Here is a 25,331-nt window from a genome sequence, read left to right as displayed (position 1 = left end):
CCCAGAGCTTCCCCTTCACCCCCATTCCATTCCATCACTATATCACATGCCACCTACCATTTGATGGATGTACCATGGACATGTCACCCCCTTTAGAGGCTAAAACCACCTAATAGGGTCCTTGGTTAACCCCCTTTTGAGCTTGGAGACACTTGTACATGCCAAAGCCCACTATGGAAGGGCATGCCATTATGAAGTGTCCACTTGTGTTTCATGATTTGTAAGCTCTTTTACTTGATTACTCTAATGATTTGTTGTACTGGAAGGCAAGGAGACACATTGGATTTTATGCAGGATTGCAGGTGGGTCTCCATTTGGGGTTTGGTCTCCCTATACGAGGTCCAAGCCCTCCAGAGGGTCACATTGGCAATTGTAGGTGTGAAAAATTCATTTATTGCAATAACTGGAAATTATTCTCCTAACTATAACTTTAATTACACAGTTTATTTGCTACAGCAAACGATAAATAAAATCTTAACTGCAATTTTCCCCATAAAAATTCTACGGAAAATAAAAATATTGGAAACTAAGAAATTCTGGCACACACAAGAATTTAAAAAACATTATTTTTGGACAATTGTCCCCGGAAAAACCCAACCTGGGAAAATCGATGCAGCAGATGAGGGTTTTAATATTATTATTCAGCAGCAAATATGAGTACAATAATTTGGATGCCAAACTGGAAATCCAATCTGAGAGAATCACTGGCAAAATTATTGCGAGGATTTTTCCTCACCCCATAGCTAATTTCGGCTCCCAAAACTGGCTTCTCAACAATTCACACTTCCTTTTGCGTCAGCCTCTGTGCAGTGCTTGCACAGACCTGGTTGTTGTTGCCTCCGAAAACTCTTGAAATCTACAACTCTGCTTCTCTCTAGCTCTAGAACTGGTTCACTGGTCCTCTTGATCAAAATCCCACCCACTAGCTACTTAATCGACTGCTCCTCCAACTATATCAAACTGCTCTGTTGTTGTTGCTTGCGCAAACTTGCACTCCCTCAATCTTACTCTTTTGGCACTAGAAACATCCACCGGAATACTGCCTCACTCCGCTGCCACTTACTACTCAATCTCTAGCTCGAATCCTCCTGTCAAATCACTCTGCTATTGGAAAATCGATATGCCTAAATCACTGAGTGTCTGCACTGGTGTGTTCTCCATCTACCCATCAACTTCTTATAATCTTTTGTTGGACCTCCAACGGCCAAGATTAAAACTTAATCAAGGGCCCAGATTATTTCTCAGTCGATCCATGTGAGTTTTTAGATAATTCACACCTTATCTCAATTTATTTTGATTAATTAACCCCTTTTCCTAAGTTTAGACATAGGAATTATTTAAAAATAGGCTAATAATCTAATTGAGACACTTCTAGATGGAATTTCCATAAACAATTTTTGGGTTCTGGAGAACTCATGTGCTTTAGCCTCTCCACAAAGTTTCGAGACTAGAACACCCCCGATGCTACACAAACTAACAGTAAAGTGAGTGTAGAAAGTCATGGGCCTCCACCATAGCAGAGAGCACTTCATGGATCCCCAACACTATTTAGTGATTGCTCGTGTTCCACCTTTTTGGATGAGGATGATGCACCTGGATCATTATGCCCAGTCGGCTTCACACTTGTACCACACACTTGGCAAAGGTTCCAGGGTCCAGATGAATATGTATCTCACCGCGGGAGACAAAGGGAGGGCTTATGTCATCATTCTAGCCCTTGCAGATGGTTTACAGGCATTATTGATCCACTTGGAGACCCATGAGGATGTCATTGTGCCCCCACACCCACTTGGGGACAACACATGTGACTTGCTTGGATATCAAGGGGCCAACCCCTTGGACACTATGTTTGGAGCCTTTTCTCTCAACTTGGCACACTTTGGACTCCACTAGGCCCTCTCAATGGCCCAACGACTCATCATGTTTACTATTTAGCCCTCTTGAGAGGCTTATCTTTCTATTTTGGAGCTATCTTGGTGGGCTTGTCACCAAGTTATATCATTATTGTACATTATTTTATTATTTGGGGCTAAATTAAGCTAATTAGGCTAATTGAATCCCCTATTGGATTGTATAAATAGATGATACAGTCATTCATTTCTCTCATCATCACTTGGATTGGATTAGTAGCTCTTTAATGAATTTCACATTTCCTTTTGGAGGACGAGTTTGGTTTCATGGATGAATTTTGATGTTTGGATACTATTCTCTTGGTCTTAGAGCTTCAAATTTGTCTTGATTTGATGATTGGATATACTCATTGTACATGTAAGTGCTCTTTTTCATGTCTATTCTTTACATTTATCTTGTCACATGAATAATGTATGGGATTTTCGCTCTCTAGATCTGAAATTTGCCCTAATTTATGCAAAATTGTGGAAGTTTTGGACTTTTGAAGTGTTGCATATATTACATGTGCCATGTATAATGAATGAATGTTCCTAGAGGTTTAATTTCATTGAATACACCTTGATAAGTCATCAATTCTTGCACATCGAAGTATAAAATCCTTTGGTAGCTGCTCTCATGCCCTAATTTGCCATGCAAAGTTGCCTAAAGGTCTCCTTGATCGGGTTAAGTCTCTCCAAATCACAAAATCACCTTGACTCCATCTCTCCCAAAGGCAAGGCACTGATCTAACCATTGGTGGTCACCTAAAAGAATATTTTTCTCGCCTTTTTCTTCTCCTTCTAGGCCTAACCCTAGTAGGTCACCTAGGGCATCAAGCAAATTTCTTTGTAGCCATCCAAAGCCCTTGATTTTTGGTCCACTACTGCGTTGGGGTCTTCTCTAGAGGTCCTCCAAGTTTGAGGCAAATCCAACGGTGGAATCTCGAGATAGAGCAAGCCCTAGCCATAAGACCAATTCTTTCCCTAGGTTGGTTTGGGTTAGTGTCCTCACTTGGATCATTGCATTCAAATCTCAAAAGAAAATTAGTCCTTTGATCCTATTCTCTTCCCTATTAGGTCAAGCCCCTATTTCGTCGATCAACTCCATACCCTTGACCTAGTTTGGGTCCTGTTACCCACCACTTCGTGGATGATATCCCTAGGAGAAAAAAATTATCCAAGACGGTCCTCAGCCGGCAACCCCTTGCAACCACCAACTAGCTCATTGTGTCATTTCTCCGCCACCTGAGCCAACCATGTGGTCCCTCGCCCATCTGTCATGATCATATGTTTGAAGGTGGGCCTCCTGAACCTAAAGGTATGCCTTGTCATTTGGTAATTGAGTATTGTAGTTTGCTTATCATGGATGTTTTTGGGCATGGATTAATAGGGGGATAGGCTAGGTTTGTGCTCCTATCCCCTAGACCTCCTTTTGATGTTAACCTTGGACTGTAGTCCCATGGGATCTCTTTTACTGACCCTTGGGCTTTAGGGATGGTACTACATGGGAAACACTGATTTTGGTTGCGTGGTCCCGCTCCCTCATCCACATATATCACTCCCCTTCCACTCATTATAACCCCATTCATCATTTCTCCCACCTGGGTCCACATAAGGTTAGCCTTCCCCCTCCCCTTGTCCACACCTTGGGTCAGGCCTAGAATGATGCCTCGGAGGTTGATGCAGCTAAAAAGAAAAGTAAAAGCATAATTGGCCACATTCAATAGGGAAATGCACCACAAAATGCAAAAAATGGCCGGGACGAACACATTTAGCACATGGGCAAAAGCTAACACATGAGCTCTACCACATTACCATGGCCACCACCTTGGTTCCTATAGCACCTAGATGAGCCTCCTTTATCATTCAGTAACCCATGATTATCCCAACCCCTGGTGGGCAATGAACCACCCTACCCTAACGGGGGTATCCACTGCTCTCCCTTACACATCATGCTCTTATCCCTTGAGTCCCGAGCAGTTAAGCAAAGAAAAATCATAAAAGGCAAAAGGCATATAAAGAAGGGTGGAAAAATCAAGGTCGGGGCACCTCATGTACCATGATTGCTCTTTCCTATTCATTATATACCCAAGTGTGGGCTTCCATTTTACTAGCTACCCTTGTACCCCAACATGTGGCTCAGGGCTACCCCTTTTCACTCCCTACTCCATTCATCTCTCTATCACATGTCACCACCCTTTGAAGGATGTACCTTGGACATGCTATCCCCTTTAAAGGTAGAAACCACCTAATAGAGTACTTGGTTAAACCCATTTGGAGCTTGGAGACATTAGCACATGCCAAAGCCCATTATGGAAAGGTGGGCCATTATGAAGTGCCCACTTGTTGTCTATGATTTGTAAGCTCTTTAACTCAATTTCATTAGATGACTTGTCGTATTGGAAAGTTAGGGGATGCATTGGATCTTATGCGCGATTGCAGATGGTCTCCATTTTGGGTTTGGTCTCCCTATACAGGGTCCTAACCCTCCAATGGGCTACATTGGCACATGTAGGTTGTGTGTAGAGAGCCATGGGCCTCCACAGCAGTAGACAACACTCCATGGATCCTCAGAGATGTTTAGAGATTGCTCAAGATTCACCTATTGGACGAGGAAGATGCACCTGGTTCACCATGCCCAGTCCGCCCTACAGTTGTACCATGCACTTGGTAGATGACCCAGGACTTGTATGTGTGAAAATTCCAAAACTGGAATCCTATTACAACAACTGGTATTATTTCTCCTAATTGTTAATTAATTTAACAATTTATCTACTACGGAAAATATCGAAATAAACACACTGCAACCTTCACAAATAAAATACTGCGGAAAAATAATGCGTTGGAAACTAAGAAATGTTAGCACACACACATAAAATATGAGACAATTATTTTTGGACAAATGTCCCCGGAAAAACCCAACTTGGGAAAACCGGTGCAGCAATGAGGGTTTTTATTATTATGCAGCAGTGAAAACCTGAGTACAATCTGGATGCCTGAAACTGGCAATCCACAGCAAGAAATTCTGGGCAAAATTATTGAAGGGAATTATCCTTCCTCCACCAGCAATCCCGACACAACCTGCCTTTAGAAACTCAACCCTCTGACCCTCTGCGCAGTCTGCTTGATGTCAAGCCTCCAACTAGTCTCTGATGAAGTTCTTTTGCCTCCAGCCAGTCTCTGATGAAGTCGTTTTGCCTCCAACTGCTGAGGAAATCGTCTCTCCAGCCTCCTGGAACCTCTGGAACTAAGAAGAATTTCTCTACAGCTAATCAAACTGCCCTCTTTGAAGCTACTGCATAGTGCTCTGTTGCCTCACTAGATAACTCAGCCCTCTTCTTGCTGGCTCTCTGGATCTGGAAATCTTCCTCCGGATGACTATCCCTGCCCCTCACTCACTACTTCGATCTCTGGCTCTCTTCGGCAACTAACTGTTGCTACTCAGGGAATCAATCTGCCAAGAAATCGAAATGCTCAAGTGTCTCAAGTGAGTTCTCCACCACCACATCGATCTCCTCTTATAATCTTCTGTTGGAGCACCAACGGCTAAGATTAAAACATAATCGATGACTAGGATCATCTCTGGATCGTTCCATGTGAGTTTCTAGAATATTCTCGCCTTGACTTAATTAATATTAATTAATTAACTAGTTTTCCTAAGTTTAGACTTAGGAAAAACATCAAAAAATTGGTTAATAATCTAATTAAGTCACTTCTAGGAGGAATTTCCATAAACAATTTCTGGAATCTGGAGATCTCATGTATTCTAGCCTCTCCACCAAATTTTGTGGCTAGAACACATCCGGTGTCAGTTTTTGTAGCATCGGATGTGTTCTAGCCTTGAAATTTGTGGAGAGACTAGAATACATGAGATCTCCAAAACCCAGAAATCGTTTCTGGAAATTCCGCCTAGAAATGACTTAATTAGATTATTAAACAGTTTTTTAAATATTTTCTGTCTAAACTTAGGGAATATGGTTAATTAACCAGTATTAATTAAGTCAAGGCGTGAATCATCTAGAAACTCACAAAAATCGATCCAGAGATGATCCTACCCATTGATTAAGTTTTAATCTTGGTCGTTGGTGCTCCAGCAAAGGATTGTAAGAGGAGATCGATGTGGTGATGGAAAAGATACTTGAGAGGTTCTATTTCTAAGCAGATCGATTTCCAGAGTAGCAGCAATCAATTGCCGGAGAGAGAGCTAGAGATCGAAAGATTTCCAAATCTGGAGAGGCAGCGACAAGAGAACCAAGTTATCCCAGAGGGGCAGTGACAAGAGAGCCAAGTTATCCCAGAGAGGCAGCGCAGAGGCTTTGCGCAGTAGCTTCAGCAAGGCAGATCAATTTGCTGGTGATAAAAATCGTTCTCAGTTCCAGAGGTTGAGTAGAGGTTCCAGAAGGCCGGAGAGACGATTTGCTCAACAGCTGGAGGCAGAACAACTTCATCAAACACTAGTTGGAGACTTGACGTCCAGCAGTCTACACAGTATAGCACAGAGGCTGACGCATAGGGTCAGAGGACCAAGTTTTCTAAAGCCAAGTCATGCCAGAGATTGCCTGTGGGGGAAGGGAAATTCCCTTCATTATTTTCCCCAGATTTTCTTGTTATGGATTGCCAGTTTTAAGCATCCAGATTGTACTCAGATTTTTCACTACTGCATAATAATAAAACCCTCATTTGTTGCACCAGTTTTCCCAAGTTGGGTTTTTAAGAGACTTTTGTCCAAAAATAACCGTGTTATTTTTATGTGTGCTAGCATTTCTCAGCTTCCAGCGTTTTATTTTCTTCCGCGGTATTTTATTTATGAAGGTTGCAGTGCAATTTATTCAGTATTTATCGTAGCAAACAGCGAATAAATTGTTAAATAAAATTAACAATTAGGGGAATAATTTCCAATTGTTATAATAGGATTCCAGTTTGGAATTTTCACATCCGACGCTACAAAAACTAACACTCCCTCTTAGCAAGGAATGTGTTCTAGTGCTGCACACCCTGCCACAACACTCTGTCTCTGTATCATCTCTTGTCATGTTGTTGATGTCTAGCCATACTGCCCACCAACCACTGTGCAACTCTGATATACGTTGCATTTGTGTTGCTACTGACACTGCCATACTGTTGCCAACACTGCATTTGCACTGCAACTCCCTCTCATTTGTTGTTGCTACAACTACAACATCTGCAACTGAAAAGCATCCAAAATACTGAATCAATTGTGTTCAGTATGATGCATCTGTCTCCCGAGTCTCTGACTGCTACTAGCATCTGCACTGCCACTGAAAGATTTGAGTTGTTGTTGACTCTGCACTACGCTCCCCAACATCTGACTGCTACTAGTCTCTGCAACTGTCACTTGGTCTCTGACTGCATCAACTGCCACTGATCCATCCTGCTACTAAATATTGTGGGCCCCTGTAGCAAGGTATTGATCCATGATGTGGACTCCTCAAGGACCCTGCCCAATCTCTATAGCTCTTTGGGCTACAGCACCAAATCCCCCCACCTCACTTGTGGAGGCATATCTGCAAACATCGCGAAGTCTTCCTCCAATCTGGACAATTTGGTTGAAAAGAAGACTAACTTGCAAATCATACTTGGAGATAATGCCACCAATCTCGTGAAAGGAATAGGTACCATCACTCTTCACTTGAATCAAGGTCAAACCATCCATCTACAAGAAGTATTGTATGTGCCCGATTTGAAGAACCTGGTATCTATTTCTGCGATGGAAGATAAAGGCTTCAAGGTAGCATTCGTTGATGGTGTTACCGCTTAAACTAGCAAGGGACCTAAGGGGAATCCCTAAAGGGCAAATGCTAGACCAAGGGCAACAAATGGAGTCTTAGCCCACTGTCACCGCAGCTAAGGCTCCCTTCTATTTACAGACCTTCACCGATGGGAGGAGACCCGATATGTATGGAGTCACTAATGAATGATAAGCCAATGGGTATAAGTGACCCAGACCCTTTCCGAGAAGGTTTTGAAGAATGGGACTTGCTTACTTTCTAAACAAGGTACTATGTGCTTCTAGGGAAAGCAGGAGGATTTTGGGTGTTAGGTGTATGAGAATAGACTTTGAAAAGACTTTCCCACACCCTAAATCCTTGTTAAAGTTGGTATCCCGAATGGCTCTTTAAGAATAGTCCCTTGAAGGAGTGGGACCACACGGGACCAAGTGGGCCCGGTCTAGGGTATGAGGAAGGTATGGAATAATCAATGATTTTCTTACCCTAGACAAGGTGGGAAGGAACAAAGAAAGTACTTGACTCAATGACGTTGTTTGACCCTAGGAAGTGTTAGCCTTGGGGATGGCAAGACAAGTTTTGGTCTTCGAGCTAGGGCTTGGCTTTTCTCCCAACTCCATTGTCAAAATGTCTTCAAATCTGGAGGAGGGCTGGAAGAGAGGCCAACGCAGAAGACCCTAGAAGATCGAACATTTTCAATGGCTAACTTGCCGGGAAAATGATGCCCTAGGCACCCCACTGTGGCTAGACTCGGGAGAAGGTGAAAGAATAGGAGTTTGGTGACCACCCTTGGTAGATCAGTGCCTTAGTAATTGGGAGAATGGAGTCTATGTTGATTATGTCTAAGATTTCTTGGTTTCCAGTTAAGGAGGCCTCAAAATTACTTCACAAACCATCTAGGTCAAGTGAAAGCAATCTTGCAACTTTTATACTTCAAATGTACAAGAGAAATGGCTTGTCAAGGTCAAATTTTACCTCTGGGAAATTCCGCTCATACTACAAGGGCCAATGCATGGAGATAATGTTATGATAGAGACAATCCCACAATATTAAGCAACAATTTGCATGCAACAATTAGCCTTAAAACAACGAAAATCCCATCCAGCATATATGACAAAAAGTAATAAAGAATAGCATCAAAATTTCGTACTTACAATGCAGTAGAGTATATCCAACCATTCACAAATGACAATAACAAAGCTCCAAGAGAAGATAAACCAATAACCATACATCAAAATTCATCCATAAATGCTCCAATTCAGCCTCTAGCAAAAAGTATGAAATTCTCTAAAGAAGAGAGAGATCCAATCCAAAGTGATGATGAGAAATGATCTCACCTCACTTGTATTTATACACATCTAAGGAGATCGAATTAGCCTCATTGGCCTACATAAGCCCCAAAAATAAAATAATGCGCTAATAATACAACTTTTGGTGACAAGCCCACCAAACTAGCTCATGAATGAAAAGATAAGCCTCTCAAGAGGTCAAATAATAATATATGCATGTCGTAGGGCCCTCTAAGAGTCCATGGGTGCCATAATGAAGAATAGGACCCTCAAAATCAATGAACAAGGGGTTGGCACCTTGTAATGACCTGTGCTGCTCCAAATGGCATGAGGGGGCACACAAGTGTCTGCATGGATCTCCAAACAAATTGAAGATCCCTGTAGGTCGCCCTCAAGGGCTAGGATGATGGTGTAGGTGATGCCACATCATCGTGGAAGTCCTAGATCATCTGCCAAGTGTATGGTGTAGATCTGAGGCCAGTTGGGCATGATGAATCAGGTGCATCCTCCTTGTCCAATAAGTAAACCACGAGCAATCTCTGAATGGTTGAGGATCCATGAAGTGCAATCTACTGTTGTGGAGGCCCATGGCTCTCAACGCTCACCCTATATGTGCCAATGTAGCCCTTTGGAGGGTCAGGACCCCGTATAGGGAGACCAAACCCCAAATGGAAACCATCTGCAATCCTGCATAAGATCCAATGCGTCCCCTAGGGTTCCAATACAACAAGTCATTAGAGGAGTAAATGAGCTTCATGGACCACAGATGGGGACTTCATAATGGCCTGCACTTTCATAATGGGCTTTGGGTATGCCAATGTCTCCTAAACTCCTAATGGGGTTAATCAAGTACCCTATTAGGTGGTTTTTGCTTCTAAAGGGGATAATATAGTCAAGGTACATCCATCAAAAGGTGGTGGTATGTGGCAGGTAAGTAAATAAGGTAGGGAATGAGAGGGGGTAGCCTTGGGTCACATACTGGGGCATAGGGGCAGCTAATAAGAGGGAAGCGCACACTTGGGTTTATAAGGTGTAAGAAGAAACAATTGTGGTACATGAGGTGCCTCAGCCTTGATTTTTCCATCCTTCTTTATATACCTCTTACCTTTTTATAATTTTCTTTGATTAACTGCTCGGGGCTCAAGGGGTTAGAGCATGATGTATAAGATATAGCAGTGAATTCCCCCCTTTAAGGTAGGGTGGTTCATCGCCCTCCAGGGGTTGGGACAATCATGGGTTCCTATATGATGAGGAAGGTTCATAGAACCTTTTGGAACCAGGGTGATGGCCATGATGATGGGGTAGAGCTTCATGTAATGGCTTTTGCCCACGTGCTAAATGTTTTTGTCCCGGCCATCTTTTGCATTTTGTGGTACTTTTCCTGTTGAATGTGGCCATATATGATTTTGACTTTCTTTTTAGCTGCATCAACCTCTGGGCTTCATTCCAAGCCATGACCCAAGGTGTGGGCAAGGGGAAGGGGTGAGCTGACCCTATGTGGACCCAATGGAGGAATGTGGACCCAAGTGGGAGAAGTGATGGATGGGGTAATAATGAATGGAAAGGGGGTAATATAAGTGGATAAGGGAGCGAGACCACGCAACCAAAATCGGGGTTTCCCATGAAATACCATCCTGAAACCAAGTGGTCAATAAAAGAGATCCCACGGGACTAGAATCCAAGGTGAAGTCCTAAAAGGGGTCTAGGGGACAGAAGCACAGACCTAGCCCATTCTTTCCACCGAATCCCCCCATTAATCCATACCCAGAAGTGTCCATGATAAGAAAACTACAAGACTCGATTTCAGAATGACAAGGCATACCTTTAGCTTTGTGAGGCCCACCTTCAAACATATGATCATGGCAGATGTGCGAGGGACCACATGGCCAGCTCAGGGCGTGAAGAAATGGCACAGTGAGCTAGTTGATTGCTGCAAGGGGTTGTTGGCTGCCGACTGAGGACCATCTTAGAGACAAAATTTATCCTAGGGATATTACCCACAAAATGGTCGGTAACAGATGTAAAGGTACATCTTTGGCAAAAAAAACCCTAAAGATGCATTTACACTTGGATTTAGGGTTGACAGTCTTTATCAAGTTGGAGGAAGTCCATTGGGAGCCATGTTTTGCGACACTATTCTTCAATCTGAATTGTGGCACCGAAAATTTTCCCACCTTCATTACAAAGCCTTACCTAGGATTAGGAAGATGGTCACAGGGATGCCTGATTTCAACATGAAACATGAAGGTGTTTGTCAGGGTTGTGCAGCTGGGAAACTAACAAGGGGACCGTTCCCCTCAAGCGAAAGTCAAACTTTTGATATTTTTCAACTAGTCCATTCTGACCTATCTAGTAAGTTTCCCTTAACATCATTAAGAGGATATTTATATTATGTTATTTTTGTGGATGACTTCTCTTGCAAAACATGGATCTATTTCTTGAAGAAGAAGGATAAGTATTCAAATGGTTTCGTGCTTTCAAAGCCTTGGTGGAGAATCAAACAGGGAAGAAGATCAAAATATTGAGGATCGAATATGAATCAAATGAATTCAATGACTATTGTAGAGAAGCTAGCATTAAGAGGGAGACAACTGTTGCATACACTCCCGAGCAAAATGGAGTTGCTGAAAGAAAGAATTGAACGATCATGGAAGCCACCCATGCCATGCTTCATGATCTAGGCTTACCGAAGTTCATATGGGGAGAAGCTGCAAATACCACTATATATGTTCAAATAGGTGTCCACATCAAGCATTGGATTTCAAGACACCTGAAAAAGTTTTCACTGGTAAGAAACCTGATGTTTCTCATTTTAGAATATTTGGTTGTCTCGTATATTTTCATGTGCCTAAAGAGAAGAGAAACAAGTTGGGGGCATGCAGAAAGAAAGGAACTTTTGTGGGCTATAGTGAAAACTCAAAGGCATATAGAATCTATGTGCCTGGTCAATGAGATGTGGAAGTAAGCCATGATGTTACATTTGATGAAGACATTTCTCTTGGGAAAGCCAAAGATCTCCCCATTCCAAGAAAAGAAAACGATGATGCTACAGGAAAGAAGGAAGAACCTTCATCCGAAGAGCCTATGACCAATGTTGAAGGTCCGATGGATCCCATTGATCCACCTCCTAGTGATCCTTCTTCCTCAAGGAAAAGACCATTGTGGCTCAAAGACACTTTTGAAGATGCTGAGAAGCATATTGCTTAAAGAGGGACATTTCATGAAAGTAAGAAGCCCTCCAGGTATCAAGGATACCTTGCTGCCATGAGTACCATTGTTCAATCTGAGCCTTGTACATTCGAAAAAGCCGAGAAACATCAAGTATGGAAGGATGTGATGAATGAGGGTACGAATCCATCATGAAGAATGATGTCTAGGATGTGGTTCCTAGACCCAAGGACAAATTTGTGGTCACCTCTAAATGGCTTTATAGAATCAAACATGGAGCTGATGGAAGTACTAAAAAATACAAGGCCAAGTTCGTTGCTCGAGGCTTCTCTCGAAAAGAAGGGGTGGACTATGATGAGATATTTGCACCAATTGCCCGATATACCACTATCCATTCAATTATAGCTCTTGTTGCCTTTCAAGGATGGAGCCTACACCAAATGGATGTTAAGACTGCTTTCTTGCATAGCTTGCTTAAGGAGGAAGTCTACTTGGAACAACCTGAGGGGTTCGTCGTGCAGGATCGTAGGACACATGTATGCAAGATGAAGAAAGCCCTCTTTGGGTTGAAGCAAGCCCCCAGGGCTTGGTATAAGAAGATTGATAGTTATCTTATGAAGCTGGGACTTACAAGGAGCGATGGTGACCCTAACCTATATTTCAAGGTTGAGAATGACAGGCCTCTCATTCTGGTCCTTTATGTTGATGATCTCTTTTTGACAGGTGCAAACCCTCTCATTTGTCAATGCAAGAGGAAGTTGGCTTCCGAGTTCGAGGTGAAGGACCTAGGACTGATGCACTACTTCCTAGGCTTAGAGGTCTGGCAAAAGCCAGGTGAGATTTTCCTTTCTCAAGGAAAATACATTGTGAAGTTGCCTGAAAGATGTGGGATGGTGGATTGCAAGTCTATGCCTACTCCGATGAAACTCAACTTCAAGAAGCTATGTGGAAGTGTTGTTGGGCTCATTTTGGCAAACACTTCCAAATATAGACAACTTGTGGGGGGCCTAATGTTCTTGCTAAACTCTTGTCCTGATATATGCTTTGTTGTGGATGATCTCTTTCTGACAGGTGCAGACCCTCTCATTTGTCAATGCAAGAGGAAGTTGGCTTCCGAGTTCGAGGTGAAGGACCTAGGACTGATGCACTACTTCCTAGGCTTGGAGGTCTCACAAAAGCCAGGTGAGATTTTCCTTTCTCAAGGAAAATACATTGTGAAGTTTCTTGAAAGATGTGCGATGGTGGATTGCAAGTCTATGCCTACTCCGATGAAACTCAACTTCAAGAAGCTATGTGGAAGTGTTGTTGGGCTCATTTTGGCTAACCCTTCCAAATATAGACAACTTGTGGGGGGCCTAATGTTCTTGCTAAACTCTTGTCCTGATATATGCTTTGCTGTGAACATGTTGAGTCAATTTATGGTCGAGCCTCATCACATACATTGGATTGCTGCTAAGAATCTCTTGAGATATCTCCGAGGCACAATCCATTATGGACTAAGATACACTGTCGGGAATTTGAGGCTGCATGGATATACAAATGCTGACTGGGCTAGCAGTGTGGTGGATTGTAAGAGCATGTCTGGATGTTGCTTCTCATTGGGATTTGCTTCAATTTCTTGGATGAGCAGAAAGCAAAAATCGGTTGCACTAAGCACCGCCGAGGTCGAATACATTGTAGCTAGTATGCCCTGTTGTGAAGCTATTTGGTTGAGGAAGCTCTTCAGTGAGCTATTTGAGCACATATTGGATACCATCGTGATCTTCTGTGACAACCAAAGTGGGATTCACCTTTCAGAGAATCCTGTGTTCCACGATCGCTCCAAGCACATTGGTATCAGGTACCACTTTATCCTTCGACCAGTACAACGAAGAGCAATAAGGCTCCAACACATCAGGACTGATAAGCAAGTCGCAGATATCCTCACAAAGCCCTTGGGCAAGGTCAAATTTTTAACCCTCCAAGAGAGACTTGGAGTCGTGGATAGACCCTCCCATGAGGGTCCCTCTTGAGTTGGACACTGAGCTCTGGGAGCTCCTGGGGGCTTAGGGTACTTCTTGGAGCTATGAGCAACCATAGGGTGAGTGGCTCACCTTCCCCTATGTGGTGCGCTATGTACAGGGTGAGTGGTTCACCTTCCCCTGTGATACCCCATGGTGACGTGTGTAGGATGAGTGGTTCACCTTCCCCTACTAGACACGTGTGTAGGGTGAGTGGTTCACCTTCCCCTACGATTGACATATGCATAGGATGAGTGGTTCACCTTTTCCTATGCATATGAGCAGGATGAGTGGTTCACCTTCTCCTGCTGATGCCCCAGCATACATCCTACCCATGAAGTCCGAAAATCATGGGAAGTACCTCTCATCTGGCCAATGAGTTGGGAAACGTGGATAGGGACCATAGCACTACTGATGGACGCATCGTGTACTGTCATACTCCCTATGTCTAGGATGCATGGTGTTTAACAACTTGATCTGGGATCATTTGAGGTTCTACCTTTGGACTGACTTTTGTTAAGTGGTAAGGTCTTGTGACTCACTCTCAATCGATTCTTCTTCATTATTACTTCATGGTTCAGCAGACCAGAGATGAGATGTCAGATATGGTACATGACGACATGATGGCATGATGATGACAAATGGATTGGTAGGTGGAATTCTCCCTAGTTGAGAGGGAGTGTTAAAATTGGCAACTAGGGCCAAATTCCACCTTGGGACAGCTCATTTGATGGAGATGATGATTGCATTGGATTCCTCTTTTCGAGAGGTCCAAGATTGATATAAAGGTCATCTCATTCGGACAAGAAAAAGTGTGATTTTGAATTTATGCCCACTCATGTGCAAATTGATCAGGTTGGCTTCATCATTATGTAGGCTCAAGAAGCCCAATGGATGTGTCTCTTCACCCACAACGAAGTGTATAAATACAAGAGACCTCACACCTCATTTGGACATCCATCACTCACACATTCTTCTCTCTCTCTTCATCAGATTGGTTCATAGTCATACAGCTTGGGAAGCCCCTCTCTCTCACACATGCGGGTAGGAGAACAGAATTTCTGGGCAGAAATTACAGGCCAAATTTTAGATAGTTTGACCAGCATTGACCAGCGTTAACCGAGGTGATTTTGACCAGATTTGACTATGGTTTTTGGGGCAAAATTTCGATTTTCTTAGGCCACATTGACTAGCATAGAAATAGAGGTTTTCTAGGTTGTTTAACCACAGAGTTGACCATAGGTTGACCGAGTTTAACCAGAGCTTTTGTGACTATTTGGGGTTGATTTTGAGGCCAAGTTTGATTGCCTTTGACCGAGCTTCAAAGGAGGTGTTTGACTGTTGTTTTGACCAGCATTGACTTTCTAGTTAGGGCAGAAGTTTGACTGCAGTTGACTGCAGAATTTGACAAGGCTTATTTGACTTTGTATTAGGCAATTCCATTGACTTTTGTACTCTCTCTCTACTGAACTATTGAATAATAATAAGAAGACTTGATCAAAGGGTTTTTCCCTGGCATCCGCCCAATCTGGTTCCTCTTGTCTTGGCTTGTCTTCTGCATTTTGTTTTATGTTCTATCTGCATTTATTGTCAATGTGATTAATGGTTTATGTGATTGTTACTGGAAATAATTGGAAATTGTTATTAGGTTGCTAACGGAACATTGAAGTAAATTGTGGTAAGCATAGAACATACCATTGTTAACTAAAATTAACAATTGCAAACCTAGATCGAGTTGTTGGAGCTCTTTGAGGACATTTTTGTGGAGTTTGACTTGCCATCTTGTGGATTGCCTTGGGTTGTCATCTTGTTGGTCAGTTTGTCTATGATCTTGACTTTGATGTCTCTCTTGTTGAATTGATTCTATAAGGAAAGGATTGTTGGGTTTTCCCCCATGTGGGTTTTCCCAGGGTAAATTCTTGTTTTCTTGTGTGATTGTCTCTTTATGATCCTCTAGCATTTGTATTTTGTTGAAGTTCTTTGTGTAATTGTTTTATGATGGATAATAAATATAAGAAAAGATCAATCTAAGAAAATCATAAGAAACAATTATCACTTTAGAGGACTATTAAATTTTCAATAGCAAGGACCTTGGAAACCCTACTAGTTTAGGAGGTAACAAGACCCTTTAAGAGTGAAAGTATAGGAAGAAATAGGGAAAGTTGGGGTAATGAGAAGGCCAATCTATTAGTTTGTGTAGCTTGGACAGGTGTTCTAGTCTTAAGTGGTGTCAATGAGACCAGGGACATAAAAGGATTAATTATCTCCAGGCCAGTTTATTTTTCTAATTGAAAATGTCTTAATTAGATTTATTAACCAGTTTTGATTATTTTCCTATATCTAACTTAGGTAAATGGGCTAATTAATCAGTGTAAATTGAGACAAGTCGATTTCTCTCTAGTGAATTCTATAAAAGTGATTTGATGGAGTCAAGATGATCTTAGCCATCGATTGTGATTAGATCGTGGCCATTGATTGCTCAAGGAGAGATTATAAGAAGAAGTCGATGGGCATCTTTGGAGAAACAATTCGAGTAAGCAAGGGCATAGTGATAGCATGGGACATCAGCAGAGGGGTTCAACAATGATTAATGACGAATTTGCTGGAGCGATTTCTTCATAGCAATATCTAGTTTCTCAGTGACAGAGGGAGGTTAAATTATTTTGCAGTGAGCCAAATTTCTCCAGTGGTGTGAATTCCCAGAAGGAGGTCGATTTGCAAGAGAGGACAAATTTTTCAGAGGTCGATTTGCAGGAGGAAAGCCGAATTTGCCAGTGAAGATCAATTTTCTAGTGGAGGCCAAATTATTTCGCCAGGAGGTGCAAGTTGCCAGTGGAGGTCGAGTTATTCTCTAGGGTCACGTATGGGTCGATTCAAGGTTGTACAGGAGGGTCGAATTAATTCTAAGGGGCCGAATAGCTTCAAGGAGGTCTAATTAGCTTGCAGAAGTGAAGAAAATAATTTTTCGATGCTTAGCCAGTTTACGGCAAGCAGTTTATGTAATTTCCAATTACAAATTTGTTGAAGAATAATAAAACCCCCATTTGCAAAATTGGTTTTCCCCACATTAAGGTTTTTACAGGGACAATTTGTCCAAAAATCTCGGTGTTTATTTTATGTGATGTTTTCTCAGTTCCTATGATTTATTATTTGGTGAATATTGCAATAGTGTTTTTATTCAATATTTGCAGTAAATAAATTTACTGGAACAAATAACCTGTAAAAAGATAGGAGAATAATAACCATATTAGCTGCAATAGAATTTTCACACAATAGGCTTGACCTTTCATTTCACATTTCTCAATATTTTCTCTCTTAATTTCATTTTTTTGTTCTACTTAATATTGTTTTCTTCTCCTATATCTTATTCCACTTTACTGCATTTCTTTTTACATAGTTATTAACCTTAATTGTTGAATTGCCTTATATATTGAGGTTTACAACCACTGTTTTGTGTTCATAGCCATTTCATATCTCCAACACTTAGCAAGTCAATGCTAGACACTAGCAAGTGCACTAAGGAACTCCAATTCACCAAATATTGCAAAAGCAACAAGGACTGATCAACACTGATGGCTCGCATGCCTGTGAAAATTCCTTGAATGCAATAAACTGGATATTTATCTTCTAATATTAGCAGTTTATTTGTCTTCTGAATTATTATTCGACAAATAACGATAAATTAACTATTGCATTCTTCACAATAAAAACATTGTGGAATCTAAAATACGACACTGAGAAAACATGCGCAAACACAAAAATAGAACACCATTGTTTCTGGACAATTGTCCCTGGAAAAACCCCGAAGGGAAAACCAGTGCAGCAAATAAGGGTTTTATTATTATCCTCAGCAAATTCAAGAGTACAATGATCTACTTGCCAATCTGGCAAAGCTCCGGCAATCTTTACTGGCAAAATAGAAGACACCCTTGTCTCCCTCCGCAATCGATATGGCCTCCCCTAGCCACCCGCACCTCCTCCTGGAATTCGCACTTTTTGCTGGAATGCATACATTTAGCTGAGGAAAAATTCGTATAGCCCTAGAATCACCTCCAGACAAATCGTCTTGCCTCCCTCTGCCTCTGAAACCCACTTGCTCTACCTTCGGGACACTGATCTGGCAATTGGCAACTAAAACATGGCTCCTCCAACAACTCGCACTATTGTATTCGGCCTCCTCTGTAGATAAATTCAATGTCATCTTTCTTGTCTCCTGGACACCAGAAAATACAGAGGAAAATTCCTTTGGGCTCCTACTCTCAAATCTCTACTGAAACCCTTGCTCTAATGCTTTCCCTAGCTTCAATTGCGCCCATGCTGAATACCTGCAACTGGGTAGTCAAACTGCTCAACTCACAATTGATGTCTTCTCCAAACCCTTCGAGCTACTCTTATAATCTCTCATTGGAGTCTCAATGGCCATGATTACATCTCAATTGATGGCTAAGATTAGTTTGACTTCATCAATAGAAACCTCTAGAGCAAAATCGAACTTCCTTAATTAATTCACTTTAAATAACCAATTTTCCTAAATTAGACTTAGGGACTTTTTAATTATTGGCTAATTAATTTAATAAAGGCGTCTCCAAGTATTTTCTCGCGAAACCTTTTCTGGGTTTTGGAGATCTCTTCTTCCTTAGCCTCTTAGACATCATCTGAGACTAGAACACTTGTCTGCTCCTATCAGATCCAAAAATCTAACATTGCCAACTCTAAAAGCAGTTAGTATAGAAGCAGTCATTAATAAGAAATTGTATTTGCCATTTTGGATTTTACCATTAACATGCTTTCTCAATTTTTTTTTTGTAAAATTGGGGGTTATTTTATTCCTTCTAATACACCAAAAGGAATTTGTGAATGCGGCACAATCCTCATATGTTGCACGTGATGGAATCAGTAACTCCTACTTGTCTTATGTGTGATATTTGACCATACTAAAGGTTGTGATTGTTATTAATATTGGTCATTGCAATGTAGAGTTTGCCTCAACATGAATAGCTTTATTCTAGGTTTTAGGAGGTTGTTGGATCTAGTTGGATATGGGAGATTCTCTCCAACTAGTTGGGTCTTATTTTGGAGTGTGGTTGGGATATTCTCTCAATAGTTTGTTAATGTGCTAAGATAGTGTGCATATCTTAAGGAAAAGCTTTGTGTATAAATATGTAACATTGTTTGATGTTGAATAGATGACACAACACAAGGTTTTGGTGTGTGCAGCAACCATGTCTATTCTCCCATTTCTCTACATGTTGTAAGAACCAGTACAACCCTGAATCTCTCATGAGAGGGGTCGTGATCATGCCATTTCAATGTATCTAATCCTCTAAACATGTGGGATTAGTGTAGAGAGAGTATAATGTTTTTTGTTGCTTGATGGGTCTGTTGGATTGTCCATGTGCTTGCACCTAATGTTGTGGGATGCCCCCAAGCACCACATACTAATAAGAGGTTCCTACAAGAAGAAACTTGTAGATGCATGGAGAAGAATGATATCATGTCAAAGAAGAATTAAATATGTTGTTACATTGACCCATATTGCAAGGAGGATGACTATGGTGCTAGTAGTTGTCATATGTTCGTGAATCCTCATGTTGTTGCGCGATTGATAGAATCATGTTGTTAGATCTAGTGTGTGTGTGATCTGGTAGATATTATTTGAGGAGGGTGAAGAAACACCCTCTAGATGCATATTAAACCAAAGGACAACCACATTTGAACACGACCTCTAGATAGTCTTAGCACATCCATGGAAATTTTCCTATAAGCGTCAAGCCATCTGAGTATGTTGAGAAATCTAGGGGGCAACAAATTAGGTGATTTCTCTTCTTCGATAACTACTTGTGATATAATTATACTTGACTAGCTTCTTCATTTACTTCTAATTATTAGTATTCTCTTCATCAAACAGTTACCAAACCATAAAGAACAATAAGACAAGAGGACACAAGATATAGGCGATCAACCAACCCCAAAACCTCTTTAACTGAAAGGAAAACCCACAAGAATTATTCTCTTCTTATAGAACTTCAATTGATGAATTACAAGACCTATGAACCTTAACCAAGACCCTGCAAGACCAAGTCAAATCTTTCCTGCTTTCCAACAACCTTGACCTCAGCAACTTCTGCAATTTCGATCCCCAGTAGATTCTTCTTCAACTTCGACCTCCCAACAAATCCTTTTGCAACTTCGATATGTCCAGCAAATTCTTCTGCAACTTCGACCTGCCTAGCAGAATCTTCTGCAGAAACCCTAGCCTTTGCATGTGTGGAAAACAAAGATAGATTCTTCCCCCTTTCCTCTTTGCTTGAGTTGATTCTCTCTCCTAGAGAACTCGGCTTGCAAAATTTCCTTGAAGATGCCCTAACTTGACTTCTGCAACTCGTCCTCTTTAGCTGCAATATGTGCCATAATCCTTTCGCACGTGTGGAGAAGTAGCCCAAAACAAATCCAAAAAATTTCGTCCTTTTCTTCAATCTTCGTCCTTCTCTTCTTTGCACCTTTCTCTCTCTTGTGATCAAACTTGTGTGAGTGAAGTGAGTGTCAAAAGTGAGGTCGAATTCTCTCTTATATATAGCCTTTCTGCTAGGTCGAATTGTACCCTTTAGGCCTACTTGTCCACTTGAGTAGGCCGACTTGACCTTTGCAACATGACGAGGTCTTGGAGGGTCTTTTGACTCAAATAAATTTTTCTTTACAATATGTAATATGCCCAAATGGGTCTTCCATACAGGACAATGACTCTCTTGACTTGTAGACTCAATGAAAAGCCCTAGAAGCTCTCAATGCGAGCTTGACCTAAAATAAATTTCCCTTGAGCATGAAACCCATGCTTCAAGAATAACAAGAATAAATTTATTTTTGTCTTTTCATTAAATATATAAAATCATGATTACATATCTCATTATGAAGACCGAACCTAGTTACATATTTCAACACTCCCTCTTAACTAAAGAGGTATTCATAACCCATACAAGGTACTTGGACATTCTCAATCTAAAGAATTCTCATAAGAAGGGTTGGCTTGGTAAGCCATCTTTTTGCATTATATCAACCAGCGTTGTCACATAGCGAGGCCTTGAATAATAGCTCTATCTCTGCACAAAATCAAAGCACAATGCTGGCAAGACCAATGACTAACAGACGCCATCATCGTTGTCTCTCAAGGCACATACCCCACCCGGGTGTTCACATGGTATGTCCTTCCAAGACTATTCTTATCTTGGATTCCCAGTCCTCAAAGAATATAGATCCTCTTCAACTACTCTTATCTTGGATGCCCTACCACATCCTTAAAGAGTATCGGATGCCAGATGCCTACCCAATCCTCCATTCTTTCTTCACCATGTGAAGATAAGAATGATGTGTCTATGTCTCCCTCTCAATTAGGGAAGATATACCCAGTCCTATAAAGGAATGTCCCCAAGCTCCCTCTTATCCAGGAACTTGTCCAAGCTCCCTCTTAACTAGGGACTTGCTTCCAACAGCTTTCTGCTCTAGGTGGAGATCATGGTACTCTCAGCTGCTTGTGGGGTTCCTTCTTTTGATGTCATGAAGTTCATATTTTTCATTATGGAGCCTTCATTAGTCGTAGGGCATCGACCATCCATCACTTTCCTTCACGAACCATATCAGTCATGTCATTCTTATTTTCATCAGAAAGTGATCTTCTAGTCCACATCTGGCTTTTCTTCATAATGCTACCTCTTCCAAGTCATGTTTCCTTTAGGATCTTTCATCCAACCACATGAGTGCTAGCTGTAGGTGACATCTACAATCCTTTTTTAGTAGCCCTGTATTAACCCATCCAGATGTTGTTCAAAAATTAAAAATGAACATCAAATCACAGTTACTTTTTGTGATGGCCTTTCATCATGACATTTTGCTTGCTTGCAACATCAACATCCTGCATAAATATAAACATATCTCCAAGACTTCCAATGTCAAGGGTCTTTTTTCTTTCCAAATTTCATCAAGGTCTTCATACCTTTTCCATGGAGATGTCACATCGGGTCCTTCTAGTCCTCGGATGTTGATTCCTTGTCTTACTTGGCATTAGTTGCAACCTTAGCGAACTTCTTCTTTCTTCCTTTATGTATTGCTTTCCTAGGAACTCCTATAAATAGTTCCTTCATCTTTGTCAACCACCTCATATTCCATATGAGGACCTATTATGTTGATTTCATCTTGTCAATATGTGAACCATGCTTTCTTGCATCTTTCCAAGGGAAGAGTGTGAAAATTTTGCTACAGTGATTGATTTATTTCTCCTACTTATAATAAGTTATTTACCAATGCTTCAGTAAATATCAAAATAAATTCAGCTGCAGACTTCACAAATTAAGAACTGAAAATTAAATAGGCAAGAGAAACACCAGCATATGAACAATCACATTGACACACTTGTTTTTGGACAATCGTCCCTGGAAAAACCCAATGCGGGAAAACCGATGCAGCAGATCTGAGGGTTTCTATTATTGGCAGTAAATTTCTGAATACAATCTGGATGCCCCAGAGAAAATGGCAATCCACTCAGAGAAGATAACTGATAGAAAAATAGTGAGAATTTTCTCACATTGAATCTGGAGATTTTACACTGGCCCCAACTCCTGGATGACCCACTGCGCAGTCTCTGCGTGAGCCTACGCAGTCACTGCATGGCTTCTGCGTGGAGACTCCCTCTGACTGTGTCACCTTGGTTGCTGCTCGTTCTGCTACTGAGAACTCGAGATTTATCCTGTCAATCACCCATCGTGATTCCTGGCACTGATCTCTGCTATCCTCCAGCAATTCTACGTCAACCTCCTCCAGTTGTTGTGTTGTCCCTCCTTGGCACTGCGCTGGCTCTTTGATCCTTCACTGTCTTCTCTAAAGCATATTCACTGGAACTGGAAATCACTTCCTTCCAGTATTGCCTCTGATCCTTCCTGCTTGATCACCTATTTGAATTCCTTAGAAAACCCTGCCCTAGTAATATCAAACTAACTAATCAACTCTCTGTGTAATTCAAATGAACCCCAAGCCTCCTTCTTATACTTTTCTCGTTGAGACTTCAATGACCGAGATTAAGTCTCTAATCAACGGTTAAGATTAAATCTTGACTTGATCTGCCTTCTCGAACATTCTCACCCATATTTTAATTAATACCCATTAATACTTTAATTTTCCTAAGTTCAGACTTAGGAACCCCATTAAAAATATTAATTATTTTAATAAAATACAATCCGGGCAGAATTTCACCAAATGGTTTATGGGTTCTTTAGAACTCATGTGCCTTAGCCTCTCCACCGATTTTCATGGCTAGAGCACATCTGAAGCTACCAAAAACTAACAAAGAGATCCATGTTCATCAGGTAGAGCATTTACCCATGCTATCTGCAACCATATGATGACATGACTTAATATATCAAATATATACATATCTCTTTTCTTCTTTTGGTCATCTAGACTTCCTTCAACAACTTCCTTTCTTAGCTTGAATAAGAACGTACTTCAACCAACTCAGCATGTTGTACTTTGTTGTCATCATACCATCATCCTTCTAAACACAGGATCCCAAACAAGGTGGAATGTAGACTATCAGTGAGACACTTGCTTTGTCCAAGAGAGATGAACCTTCTAATGAAGATTCCAATGGAGGATCTTTATTTATCCTCATCTTGTAAATGCTCCTTCTTCACAATGATGATGTATGATGAATTTCTATCATGCTAGATGACTTTCTTTTATCAGTAAGTACTACTTATGTTTTTCATGAAGTAACCAAGAGTTACTTTCTTGTTATGATGACAACTACATCCATGTAGACATCTATTTCAGCTATCCTTTTGAGCTTCTATAATGATGTCATGAGCTCTTGCTTCAATTGTATGCTTCCAATATGATGCATCCTATCATACTTACCATGATAGCTATTATTTACAAAAACTAAAAAGAGCTTAGTGAAGGAGATTATCTTACTCATAGTAGAGATCTCTCACTTCCTCCTTTGATTTCTTCTTTTCAAGTTCTTCCACTTCTTCGATGATATTGCCTCCTTCCCATCCTCTTTTATTGTTGTCCTTCTTGAGTTTAGCACAGTTTCTCTTGTAGTGCCCATATTCATGACAACCATAGCATTGGATCTTTGACATATCCTTCTTGTTCTTTTTCTGAGGACCAAACCTTCCAAACTTTCCTTTCCTCCTAGCCATGGCAGAAAATGCTTGAACTTGCTCGTTTGATCCTACATCGCTTTTTGCCTTCAACCTAGTTTCTTCAATCTTACACAATGACCAAAGTTCATTGAATGGGGTAGCTTCCTTCTTTCCATAGATGCTTGATGCAAAGTTGCCCCATTCCTCTAGTAGTGCATTGAGCACTATGGTGGTTATTTCTTTATCGGACATTATTTCTTCCAATTCTTGTAGTTGGTCTCTTATTTCTAATACCCTCATAAAGTATGAAGCCATTCCATCTTCCTTTGAGATCTTCATTTTATATAGCTTGTTTCTCAAAGATATCACTTCTCCAGCAGTACTTACAGAGAATAATTCTGCTCGCTTCTCATACATTTCTTTTCATGTCTCTAACTTTGCTACATACGGAATGAGGGGATATTTGATGGATTTTATGAGAATCCTTTAAGCCCTTATTCCCCCTTTCATATACTTTCCTAGAGCTTAAGCTTCTTCCTTTAGAGGCTTAGTGATTGATCCCTTAACATGTTCAATGACTTCATTTTCTATGAGGACAAAATTTGTCTTCTTCTTCCATGCAAGAAAGTTTGATGACCCTGTTGACTTTCCATGACCCTGGTGTCTAGGATAGAATCTTAAATCTATGACGCTACCAAACCAAGAATCTCAACAAAGCTACTTTGCACAACGAAACAATATAATGCAGTAAATCAATCACGTGCACAATAGTAACAATAACAACAATATATGTAACCCAACTTCGTTATATTATCAACATATAATACAATAGTCTAGGGCTCCCGTACAAGGGATAATGGCCCTCAAATATCCACAAGTACAAGAATACAAGATACAATGACAATCTCGTTGCTCTAGTGCACAATCACAGCCTCTATGGCGTATCTCATCCTGTCGGTCCTTCACTTCCGATCAGATCTCTAGTTGCCCCTTAGTCCATGAAGAAACAACACATAGAGACTCCAGGAGGTTTGCCACCTATCACTGCTGCAAGTCACTTCTGCTATAATGAACACAGGCTCATCAAAGAACCAATCTGCCT

General features: G+C 41.1%; 1 protein-coding gene across 1 annotated transcript in view; it reads right to left on the bottom strand.

Annotated features, from left to right (window-relative positions):
• LOC149218067 (uncharacterized) overlaps positions 1 to 25,331 on the bottom strand; it is a 162,095-nt gene that overhangs the window by 100,619 nt on the left and 36,145 nt on the right. The window lies entirely within an intron of this gene.

This window comes from Pinus tabuliformis, chromosome Q (genome assembly GCF_031772625.1).
Source record: "Pinus tabuliformis cultivar Carrire ecotype Pingquan chromosome Q, CPIR1, whole genome shotgun sequence".
Taxonomy (NCBI): domain Eukaryota; kingdom Viridiplantae; phylum Streptophyta; class Pinopsida; order Pinales; family Pinaceae; genus Pinus; species Pinus tabuliformis.
The sequence above is the reverse complement of the archived record's forward strand: the minus strand, read 5'-3'. Positions and strand labels throughout refer to the sequence as shown.